This window comes from Oenanthe melanoleuca, chromosome 8 (genome assembly GCF_029582105.1).
Source record: "Oenanthe melanoleuca isolate GR-GAL-2019-014 chromosome 8, OMel1.0, whole genome shotgun sequence".
Classification (NCBI taxonomy): domain Eukaryota; kingdom Metazoa; phylum Chordata; class Aves; order Passeriformes; family Muscicapidae; genus Oenanthe; species Oenanthe melanoleuca.
Window position 1 is genome coordinate 28,227,253 of NC_079342.1, and position 12,233 is coordinate 28,239,485.

The following is a 12,233-nucleotide window of genomic DNA, read 5'->3' on the forward strand; positions in this document are numbered from 1 at the left end:
GATGTTTCTTGCAGGCCAGCTTGGCCTGGACATTTTTGCCCTGCTGAGCTCAAGGTTCCTGAGGTACCACCTGAACAGGTGGAGCAGGCTCCCCACACTTTTGGCAAATCTCAAGCAGCATGATTAATGTATCCTTTGAGCTTGGGCTGGCTAATTAAAAGGATCTGGAGGTAGGGTGCAGTATTTTCCCTCTACTTAATGTTTCCTTCTCTTTCCAGTAGCTTAGACTGTGATGAATAAAGGCCACATCCTCACCCCAAACACTCACTACCCTGGAGCCTTCACCTTCTCACTTTCTTCCTCCTTACTCCTGCTCTGTTCCCCAAAACTTGTAAAATATAAAGCTTGTGAAAAAAAGCCAAACCTTATTCTCATCACTACACTGTTTCTTAGCTGATTTGTATTTTCAAGCCAGATTCTTATACTGAAAAATTTATATTTTAAATTATATTTTAATTTATATTTACATCTAATGCCTAAGCACAAACATGCACTTGTTCCCAAATGTCCTCCCTTCTGTATGCTTTGGAACCCGACAGCACAAAGCCCCCAGGGCAAATCCAAACCCCCTTCTGCCTGAAGGCTAAAGCCACAGCTTTAAAGCCACAGCTACTCCTCTCCAAAATCCAAGAAGGAGAACACATGAACTCAGCAAGGATAAATAATAACCAGTGGAGAGAAAATGTCTGTCCTACAGCAATGCTAAACAGAAATTTATAGGTCACAACCTTGCAGAAACAGGCCTGGTAACATCTAATTAGCAGTCCTGCTGAGCAATTGCATCTCATAACAGTAAACCAAATCAGACTGGGGGAAAGAGAGAGGGGATTTTTACAGAAACACAATAATTATAATATTTTGAAGAGATTTGCTTTATGTTGCTGTTTTGTGGGATCTCCTCCCCAGCTGGAATAATCAACCCATACAAGTGATTTTATGAATTATTACTGAAGTGCATTCCACTCCTATTGGGAAACAATTTAGAAGGGCAGCAGAGATTTTTATTAATTATTTTATTTTTAAATTGAAATGTTAAGAATTCTGTTTGCTGCCAGAAGACGGGTGGAGAAGCCAAGGAAAGTTCACATACCCAAGAGACTATTAACTAGAACCAACTTGGACAATACACTCAAGAAGGATTTCCTTCCAGCTACTGTAGAGAGCTGTCCTTAACATGCCTTTACTTAAGCAGCCAATTTTCCACCACTGAGTACAATGAGATTTCAAAACACACAAGAAATCAGAGTATAAACAGACACAAACATCCCACTTAGTGACATAACAAAAGAAAATGCAGTGCAAAAAGCTTGAGCTTCTCTGTATCATGCTCTTCATGAAACACCTTGGCATTTTACACACACTCTGCTCCTCCCTTCCCTTTATTTTTGTTTTTTAGTCACTGTATTATCACAAAATACCTGGCTTAGCTGCCTAAGCAATGGTTCCTGAACAAAAAATTATTTCTGGGGGTTGAGGGATAAATCTCACCCAATATGGAACTGGAGGAATGGAGTTCCAGAGGAAGCAGCTGACAAAGCAGGGATGAGGCAGCAGGCATAGCAGGAAGGAGTGGTGAACTGGGCAGAGCTGGTCCCTGCCAGCAGAACAAAGCAAGAACATTTAAAATACGTATGAAGATCATGTCACAGACAGCAGGAATGACAAACAGATGAGAGGCAGCACCAAAGAGTGAAAGACTAAGGAAAAAATCTCTTTTTTCAAGGGTTGTAGTTTGCCAGAGACAGATGGTGCTTCTTCCATGTGGTTAGAGCTGGATGGTACCCTACTCCCCAACCCCTGATGGATGTCAAGCTTATTTTTGTAAATCTCTAGTGATAAAAACCATCCATGGCATCTTGTTCATTTCCTCCTCACTACTTAGTTTGCCAAAAACTTTAAGCTCTGCTTTCCTTGCCACATCTACAGACCAGTACTATTTGTCCTGCTATCAGTGACTAATGATGATTGTGCACATCCCTTGTCTTTGCAAAAGCCTTTTCTAACAAGAGGACAAGAACTGAAAATGGTATCTCAGTACCTGGGACCACTTTTGTTAGCCCTGAAGCAATCAGACACAATGATGAAAAGAAAAAAAAAAAAATCTATTTTTCCCCCCTAAACTCTCATGTGATTAAAATCCATTAAAATGCAAACAGACATGAATTTTATTTTATCCATCAGTGACCACACTTCACTGTCCCTGGGCTATGGCTGTCTCTTTGTGAATTCTCTGCACGTAAGAGCAGCCAAGCTCTAGGTTTAGGAGCAATCAATCTAGCAAACCTCACTAAATATATATGTGTGTGTATGTTTTATAATGATTTCCATTTTTCACATTGATTTACATTGATCATTGGAAAGCACATTCAGCTTCATGTTTGCTTAGCTCTGAATAAACAAAGCGAAGGCTGTTGGGTATCCAAAGACAAATGAGACATTACAGATGTAGACAAAACCTATCATCACCCTGAAAGCATTTCTCTTTGAAATTATATAGCCATGCAGAAGTTATTCAGAGTGGAGATTGCTGTACGTGTTTTTAATTCATTCCGGGCCTGTTGGGGGCAGGGAGGGACTCTAATGAGCTCTACGCTGTCACTTTTTTCCTTCTGGGTACCTGATAATTCAGAAATGTCTGACTCTCTAAGGATGTTTTTTCTTTCCTTTGCCTTCCCTAGTTTTAATTCTCAAGATAGGTCTCCTTAGCTCCATATGCCTCAGTGCCTTTATAACACACCCATCCAGATTTTTACCATTAGACTTACAATAAGCACATCAACATCCATTTGAACATGCAATTCCACATCAAGCACAACCATGCAAACCTAGCACAGTCAATGCCCCAGCTGGCTTCATACTGCACAGGAGTATGTGTTTCTCATCTGCAGACCCCTTTTGCAGATAAAAAACCTCCTTTTTCAGGGCCTTGTTGGAAATGATAGTTTCCACAGTAACAGTAGGAAGGTGTCAGAAATCTGGGCACATATGCTGCACAGCACAGCCAGGCTCCTGCATTTGGTGGCTGCTGGCTCTACAAGATGCTACATATGCACCCAATAAATTGTTTTGGTTCCTGTGCAAACAGAAATTTTTCAATTAGTATGTTTGAACCATTCATGTCTTTTGTCAAAGTAACTCAAAACTCCTGTTCTACATGTATAATCCCCCCCAGAAAAATAACAATGCATTTTGCTATTATATTTGAGGACCTTCACTTCTGCTTATAGGCATGAAACGTTTACAGAAAGCTCAGAAGTAACTCCACAATGAAGAAGGGGAAAATGTATTTCCTGGAAAGAACTCTTCCCCTTTTAGAGTATATCCAAGCAGGAGCTAAGGAAGTGTCATTATAATAAACTCCTCGGGCAGGTTTTGTGGCAACTTCCTCCCTGCTGGTGTGGACACAGCAGCTGAAAATACCCTGTTAGCACAGCTAAAGCAGTGAACACAGCAGTCAGCTGTGTGAGGAGGGGGAACAACATCATTAGCAGACCCCACAGCAGCCCCAGCTCCCCAGCTGTGCTCACTAGCACTCCAGGATGTAGGAGGCACCAGCCTGATTTTGGATTTTTCAGGATTTGTCCACGCACAGGATTTGTCTCTGCATGGCCAAGATGCAGAAAACTTTGCTCCACCTTTTCCTGACATGTGTTGGTTTGCTCTTTCCTTAGTATTAATCACATACACTGATTTTGCTTAAGTACCAGGGTGACTGCCTCAGTCATTTTTTGAGATTATGTAGTAACAGTAAATGATACAAAAAAAGACATATAAAAAGACATACAAACCTCTTGATGCCAAACCCCACAAAGGCACAAGGGCCTCACCTGCCACCCTGCCAGGGTACTGGACACTCTCCTAGATGTGCCCTGTGCTGCCAACCAGCTCTTCTTGACTGGAAGGCTTTTACCAACACTAGTGAGCTCTAACACTTCTTTTACCATAAAGAAGAGCCAAATTATATGACAGTTGCATATACAAGTGGGGGTGGAAGTCACAGTTGGAAATAATGAAAAACAACATTGAGACAATGATTTGTCTCTGCCACAACAGACTGAACACTTACCCTTCCTTCCCCACTCCTTTTAAAAACTTCACCCCAATTTCTGTAAGAGTAAGTCTCAGTATCATTTAAGATACAAGACATCAGCAGCTTGAACCACACTCCTTTTATCAGCTCCAGGGGGGCTGACAGGAAACCTACAAATAAACCACAGTGCAGCCAGAACCCTCCCCTTGCTGAGCACCACGTACCCACCAGCCCAGCCTGCAAAAGCAGCACCACAGTACATCAGGCATGCAAGGATTCACTGCTTCACAAAGCTGGCAGAGGAAGTGGTTACTGAGAGAGGCTATTTATACAGGACACTGCCAAAATACCCCATCAGTACTGTTAAAAAAAGCACAGCGTGAGTGGAGATAACTGAAGGCAACTGGGAGCTCTTGGGATCTATGTGTTCACCTTCTTCCCCTCACATGCAGCTCTCTCAGGGGCACTGCCTGGATCTGTGCTGCCAACAAAACCTCTTCTTGTGTACAAGTGCAGCCAGAGCTAATTGGAGAGAGAAGGTAGATGGAGACACACTGCAAGAGTTTGAAGTTCAGTAGATTTTTTTTGTAGTACTTTGTCAAAACCTGCCAAACCTGCCTGCAAAAGCATCTGTGTCACTAAATGACTGTTAGAGGAAAATTGCTTTTAAGAGTATCTACATCAAAAGGGCTACTATTTTTTTTCTATGAAAATGGGTTGTAAATTTATAGATGTAAGTAGAAGAAAATTAACAGCAACTCATCCTAGGATGAGTGAGATGCAGCTAAAACTCTGACCATACCATCATCACAGAAATATCCGTGTTTTCTGAGACTACCTCTGATAGTTTCAAAAGATTTTACTTGGGAGTAGTCAGAATATGGGATACAGGAAAGCTCTTCAATACCTGTAAAACATGCAAAAGCAGCTGAAGTCAGACATAAAAGGAGTAAGCAGGTCTGCTTACAACTTGCCATCGGACTTGACAGAATACTTTCTTGCACCTCTTAGAAAGAGGAATTTGTCTGTGGCAAGGAAGGGCAAAAAGAATCAGAGATCTTTGCACAGTTAACAAATCTCAAGAACTAGAATTCAAACCTCAAAAAACCATGTAATTCTGATCCTCTAAGTCTCAAACCTATAGACAGTATCAATAGTGATGTGCAGTGGCAGCTGACACAAATAAATGCATTTGACTGTACTTGCTCACTCCTGTTCTCACACATCACTGTCACTCATCTGGCTCCTCTCTGCAGCAGTTTTCAGGCAAGTGGTTTTTCAGAGAAACACAGACCCCAGAATGGTTTGGATTGAAAGGGACCTTAAAGATCATTCTGTTCCTGGCCCTGCCATGGGCAGGGAAACATTTGACTACCCCAGGCTGCTCCAAGCCCCATCTGATCTGGCCATGGATCTTTGAGGGATGGGACAGCCACAGCTTCTGTGGCACCCTGTGCCAGAGCCTCACCACCCTCACAGAGAAGAATCTCTTCTGAATATGGAAACTAAACCTGCCTTCTTTTCAGTTTAAAATCATAACCCCTAATCTTATCACTACATGCCCTTACTAAATTCCCATGTTTTGAGAAGGATCTTCTATACCAAATGCACAGATTAAAATGACCAGCCTATTTCCCATAAGGCACAAAGTCAGAGAATGCCTGCTCTCTAAAAAATGAGTGTCTTTAAGAAGCTATTTTAGTAATTTCTTTTCTGACACCTTCTCTGTAGGAAATATTTTTTAACTTCACTTGAACAAGCAATCCTGTAACTTGTAAAGAGCTCTCTCACCCACAGAAGACCAGATGTCGAGCTTCAGCTTTCTTCAGAGTAAGAACAAAATCATGTGGGGGACAGTTGGTTTCAATGCTAACATGTCAAGAGTTTAATGCATTAGCCTATTGTTTACATAAACAGCTTCCTTTAAACAAGTGATGTTTTACAGGATTATGAAGTATTTATTTCAGAAGAGTCTAAAGAGTCTCTTGAGTAACTACCACAGAGAAAGTATCACCACAGAAAACATAAGGCAAATTGATAATACAAGTTAATTAGTTAAAGCAAGCAATCAAGTAACTCTATAGCAAAGTAATGGGATAAATAAGTGTACAGAGATAATCTTGCACATGTTTACTTCTAAAATGCCATTGCTTTGAGTCCTAAATCACATACTATTAGCCCTGCAAATCTGCACCATTCGTTATTTGGAAAAAACCCAAAGGCCTAAAACCCAAATACTTTCCTCTGGGTTTGTTATTTTAAGGAAAAAAGGGTCACTGTGCCTAGGAAGCGCTCGTTTTGTAAGCACGCAGCAATTCTCATCCTGCACCAAGTTCCATTACGGGCAGCATTTGTGGAAATGCAAACTAGGGAGCTTTGCCTGAAGAAAATCTTACCATGGCAGAAGTTACCCTCTCACTACAGACCCCAAATGTATGTGTGTCAGGAAGAGTTAAGGCTCCCATTTCCAGTGTCAAATAAGCTTAGCAGGAACTGAACCACTGGCTACACTTCCCCTTTCCGTACCTTCTGGCAGCTGCAATTTAGGCCTGTCTTTAAGAAGAGTACAGAATTTTGAGGAGAGTCTAACACAGTTCCATACTTCCCAAGCCTGGGCTTGCTGACCCCTCAAGGGGATTGGCAAGGACCAGTCTGGCCCCTCCTGGGCTGTGGGGCAGGTGCTGACATCCTGCAGACAGCCTGGGCTGTGAGCATCTCCCGCTGCCCTCCAGGACATCCTTCCCCTTGGGTCTCACAGTCCAAGTTTCTCCTTCTGGAGATTCCACAGCTGGAACACAGAGCTTTGTCAGACTCCAAATCTGCCTGCTCCAGACACAGCTTCTCCTTTGGAAAGCCAAGACTGTTTTTCCTCCTCCAGCCACCTCTTTTCGACCCTGTCTGGCCTGTTATCAAAGGAAAAGCTTTTCCCACCAAAATCCCAGAGCTTTACTTCACCAGGAGCCCTTTCTCCTAATCTCCACACTTCCACTCTTCGGCTGCCTCTAAGAAAGCTGCATCTCTTCAAACCCCTCTCTTCCTGCTAAGAAAACACAGGAGACAAGACGTCTCCAGGACACGATTATCCTCTCCTCAGAAAATTCCCATGCAATAATTTCCCATGATCAAGGTAATCACAGATAATATTCCTGCTGTCAGACTCCTCTGCACGAGCAGCATAAAGTACAGCATCCCACAGCCCCACGGACACCGACCACAAAAAACAGCAAAAAGCAACCTGGAACATAACACCCTGCCAGTCACTTGCCATGATTTCATGAGTCAGAAAATAGCTCTTGCAAATATAAACATCCTCATTCATCCCACTGAATGTGAATTTTTGGATTCTGACAAAGCAGTCTGGGGATTAAATGCATGAAAATCATAGTCAACTCTGAAATGACTGCAACTACTTGCATAGAGACACTGTCCGTTAGGTGGAATTAAAATCAGATAAGCATAATTTTATTGGCTTTGGATACTACAGCTAATTATCTTGTGCTGTGTTCATAAATATTCAGCTGCATAGTATTAGCCTATAGCTAATAGCCCACATTAAATGTTACAATGCCTGGGATGAACCAGGCAGAAGGAAGTAGTGGGGAGGATGTTTAATGATACTTAAAGTTGCCAAATGCCAGAAATGTTCCCTGTGCATCCCCAGATCCCTGTAATTTCAAATATACCATGTTAACACAACATTTACTAGCACAAGACCACACTACAGTTTAAAAAAGAGAGAGAAACTGGGCAGCAATATGTTATTTTCATATTAATAACTACACAAAACTACAGCTTAATACAACAAAGGATTTTGTACAAGCAGCTATATTGAATCTGCTCCAATAATTAAAGGTGGAGTTTGAACATTAAGACTACACCTTTCAACATCAACATCAGGTTTCACAGCACAAAGCACTTGCACAGCACTTAAAGGAACACATTAATAAGTTCAATTGTGTAAAAATTCCCTAATAAAAACCTCACCAAAAATAAACTACTTAAGCGCAAAAGAGATTTGGGAGTGGAGGAACATGAGTCAGTAGAAGGGCTTCTAAAATGAGCAAGTGGTTTTAAAAACATGAATACAGAAAAGCTGCACCAGTGAGTAATAAATACTAAATTCCTACTCAGGAAGAAACAGCTTTGTATTTTGGGAATTGCTGAAAGAAACTGAAGAGGGAACTGCCTTGGGTTTGAGTTATAAATGGGAAAATACAAATGTCTATTAAATCCCATATAAGTTTATATGGAAATATGGAAGAAATGAAATTTAATAAACCTACAGTGTAAAGAGCTTTAAGAGAACATAGAGTTCAAATTACTTTAGTGAATTATAAAAAAACCTCAAACAATTCTGGAAAAGCAAGGACATAAAATATTCTCTCATTCAAGGCACAAAAAATCCTCTATAAAATGAATGAAAGCTTGAAATCAAAATTACAAGACTGAAGAAACATATCTTTATCCAGGTGATGAAAGAGAAGGAAGGAATTCTGAAGAATCATCTTTATAATTAACAAGAGAGTGATTGTGAAAACTAAACACGCACTAAATAAAACAAACCAGTGTTTACCCTCACCCCCTAAAACCAAAACAGAGATATCCAAGGAAGATATAGGTAAGGCATTCTACTGAAGGATTATTTTGTCATCAGTCTACAATTAAACACACACCACCCTGAGATCCAGATAAGCAACAGTGAAATAAATGTTATCTGAGAACTCTCTCACAAACCCATTCTCAAGAGTGTGAAAGGGTCACTGGTAACACTCAGAAATAATAAGAACAGGTGCAGCTGCTCACCCACAACCCTGGGATCCAAGGCTTTGTCTGCATAGCTCTTTCCTTACCTTCTTTCTATACATTTCATGGTATGTTCTCAATCAACAAGTTTAACAGAATGACACTTCTCCTTCCTCACACTAACATATTCACAGGAAATTAATATGTTCTAAGATTTCCTAAGTAGTAAATAATATTAGTAATAATAACAATAATAATAGCAAGTATAAGACCTTTTACCTTCAGGCTTTGCACATGCCAGTGGAAATGCTGGTTCCAAATCCCTGGCTCTAGGAGTGGTTAAAAATCAGCAGATATGCACCAAAAGCACTTCATTCACACCCAAACCTGGCCCAGGCTGCTCCTGGGAAGACCCATGCAGAACATCAGAGGAAAGAGTTCTGCTATTCCTGCTGATTGTGTACTCCATCTGTGCCCTTCCTCCCCAAACCCACGCTGCAGTGGGATAAAGCAAGCCTGCCATGCAGTCCAGGGAGGCTCTGCATCCAGCCAAGGCTCTGGGCAGAGCCAAAGGATGCAGCTCTCCTGGGGTTCATCATCCTTTCATCGCCTAAGAGGATGAGTGAATCCATCAGGAGGGATTTCCACAGCCAAGAACCGATGAAACAGTGTCTGAACATGCTTCCTAGACTGTGAGACCAACTGGAAAATATTTATCCAGATCTTGTTTTTTCTTTTCTTTTTAAATCCCACTTCCCTCTTCCATCTGCCATAAAAACAACTGGTCCTCTTGTGAGTTATTTCCTGAAGAAGGGAACCATTCTGCCATTCTGGCACAGAGATGAAGGAAAACACAAGAGGCCGGGCAAGCATTAGAAGGAAGACAAACTTTAAAAAAAGTTGATTATCTCCAAGTATTTCAGAGGAAAGTGGAGATACTTTTAATTGAGTGAGGCTATGGAAGTAGAGGACTTGGCTCCATGGACAGAAGTGAGACAGAACGTGTACCCTTGGTTCTCCTGGTTCAAGTCCAAAGTGTGCCTCTCCCACTGTGTATTTCACAACAGAGAAGGTCTCTTGGGTTTCAGTCATTTTGAGAAGAATTTCTGTCCAAACAGACACTTCCTGGGGGGCTTTAGATCAAGCTTTTTTTGTGTAAAGCTGTTTGCATACTTTAGAGAAACCCCATGCCTCACACCATACTGTTGCTAGTTTGAGTGTCTGAGCACTTTTAACTACAGATCTCAGCTACATGAGTATTACCAAGTTCTGCTTCTTGAGGAGAGGAAAACATCCATTTTCTAGGATTTTTCCTTGAACAGTAAACAGGACTACAGGCATGGAAAGACACCCTCTGCCCATCCAAGCACCAAAATAGTCAATGGAAATTAAGTGACAACCTCTGAATTAAAGTCATGTGGTTTTTGGAAGAACACAAGATTTGAGATCCCTTCTGAGCATCTAGATTGTGGTTGAGAATGACAGATGTGTATTTCTCTCACCTCTTTTCAGACCTCAGCTCTAAACCCCAGGAGCCCACAAGTTTTACCACTGTTTTAGCAGGTCTCAGCTCACAGTCTTGCACTGGGCAGGAGCCTCTGCCCAGCAGCCCCAGCTAGTTATGCCACAGGAGCAGTCTTTAGGGAAAAATAAAACCAGTGGAGAGAAATTAGTTGTCCTCTGACTGTATATTCCACACAGCTGCACCTCTTACAGGATGAACTAGGTCTGTTAAACACAAGCAGTCATCCAGTTGAGGGATCAGAGATTGAACATTTGTGATGGCAAAGGGTGAAGAGAAACCCCATGGAGGCATTTGTCCATCTCACCAAAAGCTCTGTTTTCCTGTGAAGTCGCCCAAGCAGGACTTGGCTGTTGCAAGTGATTTTATAGGTGACTTCATCAAACTTATTTCCCCAAATACCTTCTCAGCTACAATTTCCTCCCTCGAGAGAATTTGACTTTTAATCTAGAGACCCACTGTTTTTCTCTCAGTTCCTGAATTGTGACTCCCTTTGCAAAACCAATTTTGGTAGGCTCAGACAGAGGTTTGGCCTGCCCAAAAAAGAGCCAAAAGGCTCCCTCACTGTCCCATAACTAAGATGAAGTATTTACCAAGTGGTGCCTTCTCACAAGTTATCCTTTTCCTTTGTTTACTTTACACACTACTAAAAAGCAAAGCATCCCAGTAACACAGAGACTGGCAATACTTGTGAATTATGAGACAACCATTTGGTTTCAAAGAGCGCCAGAACAAAAGAAAGAAGGATGCTCAACCCTTCATATATTGTGGCATTTTGATCCAAAATGCTCATATCACATAGAATACCTTCCCAGAAGGTCTCAACAACAGTGAGAGCCTGTAGTAGAAACCTTTGCTCCTAATCTGAATAAATACAAGAGGAGACAAAAAACCCAACCAACTCCTTAATGAGAAGACTTCAACACAAAAGAAAAAGAAGAAAAGCACTTTTGTTACCTTCTTTTTTCCCCCTTGTGTTCAACCCAATTTATTAAGCATCATCAAGCCAAATTTCTATTGAAAAAGGTCTTGGAGAAATGAATTGGTGACTGTAAATAAATAGGCTTGAACAGATACAGTCCTTCTTAGTTATTTCTTCTTTTTGCTCATTTGTTTTTGTTTTGAAGCAAGGTGACAGCTTCCAATAGCAAACACAAGACTGTCAGGGACATTCCACTAGGACTGAAAGACTGAATAACCCTGCAGACATAGTATATTCTTCTTTCATTACTACTACTGATTTTTTTTTTTGAATACTGATGACTTGTCCAGCAGCCTTAACTGTACCCAGACGTTTTCAGGTTTTTAATATTATAATCTGGAGGACTCTGAAAAATGCTGAGGTTTTGAGGAGAAGAAAAGTTTATTTTTGGTTTTATTACAAATTTAAACTTCGTGGATTTTTTTTCCTGGCATCATCAGTTACCAGGTTCAGGCTGGGTAGCCCACTAAAAAGCTTCAGAAAAGCCTGAAAAAAAAGGCAAGTTTATCCCTTTTCCCCCTGCTCTTTTTTCCCACCCTGCCTTAAGAGTGTTGTTATCAGCAGGGTAGATTGAAATGAAATCTCAGACTGGCATCTTGCTGACCTCAATCCCAGCTGGCTAAACTCTTGCAACACAGCTGTTCTTGGCATCTACCAGAGAACAGACACCAAACCAGCTGCTTGATTACAAAATGGAGAATCTGGTATGAGGAACTAAACCCATTCTACTGTCTGGAACTCTGTTTAAAAGACAGCTTAATTTCTCTCTCTCCCTGGTACTTCACTGGCAGGAGCAGGCTTGATATCTCAATCAGCACAGCACACCACCACAGAGGATACTGTGCCTGCAGGACTGCATGTACCACACACTCGAGAAGGAAATGCTACTGCTACCACCAGGTGATGCTTGTTTTAAAGGGACCTTTTAAAGCACAAACCAAAACATTTCATACCAC

At 41.3% G+C, this 12,233-nt stretch overlaps 1 protein-coding gene across 15 annotated transcripts in view; it reads right to left on the reverse strand.

Moving 5' to 3' along the window:
* The window catches only part of RASAL2 (RAS protein activator like 2), a 162,764-nt gene that overhangs the window by 93,031 nt on the left and 57,500 nt on the right, over positions 1-12,233 (reverse strand). The window lies entirely within an intron of this gene.